This window comes from Vicia villosa, linkage group LG7 (assembly GCF_029867415.1).
Source record: "Vicia villosa cultivar HV-30 ecotype Madison, WI linkage group LG7, Vvil1.0, whole genome shotgun sequence".
Taxonomy (NCBI): domain Eukaryota; kingdom Viridiplantae; phylum Streptophyta; class Magnoliopsida; order Fabales; family Fabaceae; genus Vicia; species Vicia villosa.
Genome location: NC_081186.1, coordinates 127,884,696 through 127,890,570, shown reverse-complemented (window position 1 = coordinate 127,890,570; position 5,875 = coordinate 127,884,696). Strand labels below are relative to the sequence as shown.

The 5,875-nt window shown below is 29.5% G+C and overlaps 1 pseudogene; it reads left to right on the top strand.

The window, feature by feature from the left end:
• The first annotated feature begins 326 nt into the window (after window positions 1-326).
• On the top strand, window positions 327-5,414 carry LOC131618536 (AP2-like ethylene-responsive transcription factor At1g79700; annotated as a pseudogene).
• Window positions 5,415-5,875: the final 461 nt, after the last annotated feature.

Here is a 5,875-nt window from a genome sequence, read left to right as displayed (position 1 = left end):
TTCTTATATATATACTCTTCCAATATCTCCAAATCAACACTATGCTCAAAGTTGGGTAAAAAATTGTAAGCAAAACAACAAAATAAACCTTCAAATCTTGCTTAATTTCTGTGAAAATTTGTTTTTTTCATTATTTAGTTAATTTTATTGATATATATTTTTTCTCACATGCCTTTGTTGTATGTAACCAATATGTTTCAGAAAGAAATCTACTCAAAGCAGCAACTGACATAGACACTTGACACCATTAAAGCCAGGTAAGTTTTCAACTTATTTTATAATCAATTATTTTAAAAAAAAAGGACTTAAATAAGCTGACAAAAACAAAAGGTTGAGATTCCTAAACCATGGAAAGACAGCTTAGAATACAATCTCTTATTGGTAGCATGGCTGCACCACTTTGACAAGTGTTGTTCATTTCTCTAACCATTTTAATTTTCCTATATGGTTAATTTTCAAACCATGGTTAAATTTTAAACCATTTCACTTCTCTTACATTATATTCATATTTTTTTTAAACATTTCCTTTCCAATTTTCTTTCTTTCTTTCTCTCTTTTTTCTTCTCTATGTTTTGGTAAACAACTTTAGGTAAACAAGATTAGTACTATTTTTACTAGTATTTTTACAAACACTACAAATACAAACATGTTATGTTATGGTATCATAGAAAATCACCAAAAGAGGAAAGAAAGACACAAACTTTGATAACAAATTTTGAACAACATTTTTGTCTAGTTTTATCTTCAAAGTACACACATTGTGTTCTTTCTTGTGTTTTTTTAGCATTCAAATGAAGAGGTCTCCACCATCTTCAAGCTCTTCATCATCTTCAAGTTCTATTGGATTTGAGAATCCAATTCAATCAGAGAAAAAGAGGGGTGCTAGTAAGAGTACAAAGAAGAATCTGAATGTGAAGCCACAGAACTTGAAGCAAAAGAGGAACCAAACAACAAATGGTGGAAGTAGAAGAAGCTCCATTTATAGAGGAGTTACAAGGTTTGAAATTTAATCACTTTTTTTTTTTCAGAAACAAAATTTAATCACTTATTTGATGACCCTTTTGAATTTTGTTGATGGGTTTTTATTTTGCATGTGACTTATTTTGGTTTGATGAAATTAGACATAGGTGGACTGGTAGATTTGAAGCTCATCTTTGGGATAAGAGTTCTTGGAACAACATTCAGAACAAGAAGGGAAAACAAGGTTATTTTCCTATGTTTTTTTTCTTAGTATTTGGTTTTTTTTTGGATAATAATAATTTTTTTTTTAAATGTGAGTAATTTAAAAATATTATTAAATAAATAAAAAGATATTATTAAAAAATAAGGAAGATAAGTGAGAGAAAATCAATGAGATCTACTATTATGTTTTGTTTAATTATTTTAATTGTGATTTTCTGACTTTTGTTTTATTGTTTGCAATCTCTGTCATTGTAACGTTCATAATCACTTGCGGATGGTTTAGTTTATTTGGGTAAGTCATTTTTCTGAGCACTTTTGATCTTTCACAAGCACAATCCTAGTCAACATTTTCAATTTTATAAACTCTTAATAGTAATTAATTATTATTGATTATGATGTATGATTCACTTTACTTGGACCCAATTATGTTATTTTAATTTTAATTTTAATTAATATATATTTTTTAATTTTAATGTGTAGGTGCTTATGATACTGAAGAAGCAGCAGCTCGTACCTATGATCTTGCAGCACTTAAGTATTGGGGAAAGGATGCAACCTTGAATTTCCCGGTAAATTTATTTATTAGTATTTTTTTAATTGGTCAATGAAAAAATAAATAGAGTCCTAGAATTTTGTTTTGGAAAAGTAAAAGTCAAGGTCTAAAAAATTTCAAATTTTTAGATAATTTTCAAGGGCTAATTTGACTGATATTTAATTTTAATTTTGATATGATGAATTTGAATGTTACTAATTTGAGGAAGATTTTTGCAGATAGAAAGTTATGGCAAAGAGTTTGAGGAAATGGACAAAGCATCCAAAGAAGAGTATTTGGCTTCATTGCGGCGCCAAAGCAGTGGTTTTTCAAGAGGCATTTCTAAATACCGTGGGGTTGCTAGGTTAGATACTTTCATTCTAATTTACAAAAGTCTAAAAAAATTATAAATGAAACATAATTTATCAGATGAAACGTATCGATTATTGTGATGCTGATTACGATCGTTGCAGTGAAAATTAATCAGAATTTCTTTTTTTGCTATAAAAATGATGAATAATAGTGGCAGTATCGAAATTTCATGATGCTAATTTGTCACGATCGTGGTCGTTTTTGCGGCAACTCATAGATTTTTCAAACGTTTATATATTTGAGTAGGCATCACCACAATGGCCGGTGGGAAGCTCGCATTGGAAGAGTTTGTGGTAACAAGTATCTCTACTTGGGCACATACAGTAAGTTTCATTTTTATTTTTATTTTTAAATCAATTTAAATCCATTTCTATTTTATTTTTATGCAAACAACACTTAATAAACATGTCACGTGGCATGTGACAATCCATAAGTATGAAAAGTACAATTTATCCTCTGCAAAGTACTTATTTCCCATCTGTGTCCCATGATGAATACAGATAGAATTTGTTCTCAATTCTCATTGTTTTTCAAATCCATAAAATTGCCCCCACCTAATATAATTATATACACAACACAACAATAGGTTCACCCCTACATATTTTATTAGTAATAATAAATAATAAATTACAGCTTGTAAAACTGTGTTCTTGTAATTAATTAATGTTAATTAATGAATTGTGTTAAAGCTGAAATTTTAGGGTCCATGTGTGAGTTGTGTGGGTTGCATGAACTGTATTTGCAGTACTATTGTCTTCTAGTTGCAGCAATATACATCAATTTCTGCTCTCACTATTTACAGCTACCTATTAACGTTGTTTTCTTTGTTGTTTTTCCTTAAAAAAAAATCTAAAATTACTAATGTACTTTCTCATTTTTTTTCTAACAAATTTAATTATTTTTTATTCAAACACCCTTTATAAAAAAATAATTTACCCCCTCATAGATCTTGTCATAAATTGTCACATGTTATAGATGTATTTGAATTTGCTTGAAGATTAGATAGATATATATAAGATAAATGTATGTGTCAATGCCATAACTTTAAATTTAAATTTATTAGGGGGAGTTAAAGTTTTAAGTCTGTATCCTGTAATATATATGTCTCGTCCCGTCCTATTTTTTTTTGTCTTTAGCGAATATTAATATAAGTTTTTGTAATTTTAAATTTAAAAAATACTGTATTCATTCTCTTCCACTCTCATTTTGTGTGAGACAGAGCAAAATTTTAAGTCTGTGTTTTCATATTTTTTCTGACTTTTGTTGGACGGACTTAAAGGGATCCACTTATCGCCCTTAATTATATTTGAATATAAAAAAAACTAAAACAATATTGTGATTGTATTATTTAGTTATGTGTGTCATTCACAATTTGTTGGCCAAGTTCAATCTAACAATTGACTATAGATAAACATGTTGGAGAGGGTACAGCAGATCCTTGACTCATGCAGCATCCACAATCTCCTGCCAACATGTCTCTCAAAAGTTTGTTTTTTATATTTATTTACAAAATTTAGGCATCTAGTCTTAGTGTAGACAAATGCATATAACTAATTTTAACGTTTATTAGTGGAGTTTCAATTTAAGTGAGAGGGACTTTATATAAATTGACTAATCTAAAAAATTGTTGGCGTTTAGGAATTTGAAATCTTATAAAAAAATTATAGTTAAATATATTAATCATGTGAAAGGATAATAAAAAATGAAATTTTGTTTAATTATTATTATTATAGGTTTAAAAAGTTAACTAGATCCACAAGATACTAACAACTTTCCCAACCAAAAAATCCAGCAGGCACGTGAATACCAATCCAAATCCTGATTCTTCAAATATTGTTTTTAAACATTGTGAGATTTTATTATGTCATAAAGTTAACTTTATGCAAACTTTTTTTCTTTTATCAATTGATTAATGAAGAAGCAAGTTATGAGTTTTGCACATTACCCTGTCATAAGCCATTTATCCAAACATGGCTTAATATTCACAAAGCTGACATGTTGGTGACAGTATAATCAAGATCAGACTAAGATTTGTATTTTTTATATGCTCTGTTACACTGACACCTCTAAAAAATTGTGTCTGTGTTTGTGTTCGATGTTCAATTTATTCATTTTTTTAAATTATTAGTGATGTTAATGTATCAGTGTCAAAGTCATGTTTGTTATCTGTTTTTGTGTCTATGCTTTATAGATTACGCGTAATTTTTTATTTTTTTGCCATTTCAGTGTTTACTCTTTAATTTTTTTCAATTAAGAGTAACATTTTTGATAATGACTAATTTTATGAGACAAATTTGTGTTTGTTTTTGTAGAAACTCAAGAGGAAGCAGCAGTGGCATATGATATGGCAGCAATAGAGTATAGAGGAACAAATGCAGTGACAAATTTTGACATAAGCAACTACATTGACAAATTGAACAACAAGAAGAACAAAACTGCTGAAAAGACAGAACACACACAGCCACAAACAACAACCACAACAACAACAGAAATTGTTCCGAATAATTCCTCCGATTCCGAAGAAACATCACAAGAACAAACACCAATAGCCACACCGCCGCCACCACCACCAGAAGAAAATCCACAACAAACTGAATCTCTTCAACAAGTTCAACATCCGCAACAACAACAGCAGAATGTTGCTCCAATTGTTCAAGAACACACATTAGTCAATGTGATGGACATTTATCTCGACCAAGATCTACCATGGAGCTACATGTACAACGGTTTATTAGAGTTTCAAGACACAAACATGTCATTCAGCAACGACGAAGATTTAACCGATATATTCGACGGAACAGGCTTTGTGGAAGACATTGGTCTAATGTTCAACACAGAAGAGCCTTGTGTTGGTGAAAGTGACATCAACATCAGTAAAGTTTTGGAGGGAATTGATTTATTAAATGGAAATGCTGAAAACATGGTTGTGGATAATAATAATGACAATAACAACATTAACAAGGAGTCCTTAGAATCATCTTCTTCACCATCATCTTCAACAACTACAGTTTCTTTGTAACTAATCTATTTGAATTTGATGGCAACAATGTTGGTTGTTTAGAAATTGTTGAGATTGGTGGTGGATGGATGTGAAGATTGGGTGAATTGTGAAGTGGTTTTAGGTTTTTACTACTTGTCTTTCATTTTAGGCTTGGATTTTAGTGGACACCATAAAGGATTATAGACCAAAATTAAGTTTTTTTCTTCTTCTTTTGGTAAACTAGTTTGTTCTTTTGTTTTTCTCCATTGGATAAGGAGATGGAGTAATGGAACAATTAAACATATAGTATCTTGTTTTTGAGAAATAATGGGCTAAGAATAAATACATTTTGACATCTTTAATTGTATTTGTTTTTGAAGTCTTACTCTTGATGTATTTGTTTTTTTAGTCTTACAGATTCAAATCTTAAGGAGGTTTGTTTCAAGAATTTTAAAATGAGTTTTATGTATAAGTTACTCAAAAATAAAAATATAAAGATTTAATTTTTGGTTATTTTTTGATAAATGTTTAGCATATAATTTTAAAATTTTAAAATTATTGATGGTTAAACACCTTGCCTTTAAAAGTCAAAACCTATTTAGGTAAACATCAATAGATTCTATGAACTTTTGCTTTACGCTAGCTAGCCAATTCCTTCAAGATAATTCTGAATTGCCCCGTATAAAATTGCTCATGGAATAATCTTTCGAAACCAGTCCAATCACTAATAGAATGTGTAGGGAGACTAGTGAACCATGTAAAATCATTTTTTATGAGAGAACTGGGAAAATATCTCTTCCTCAAATTTT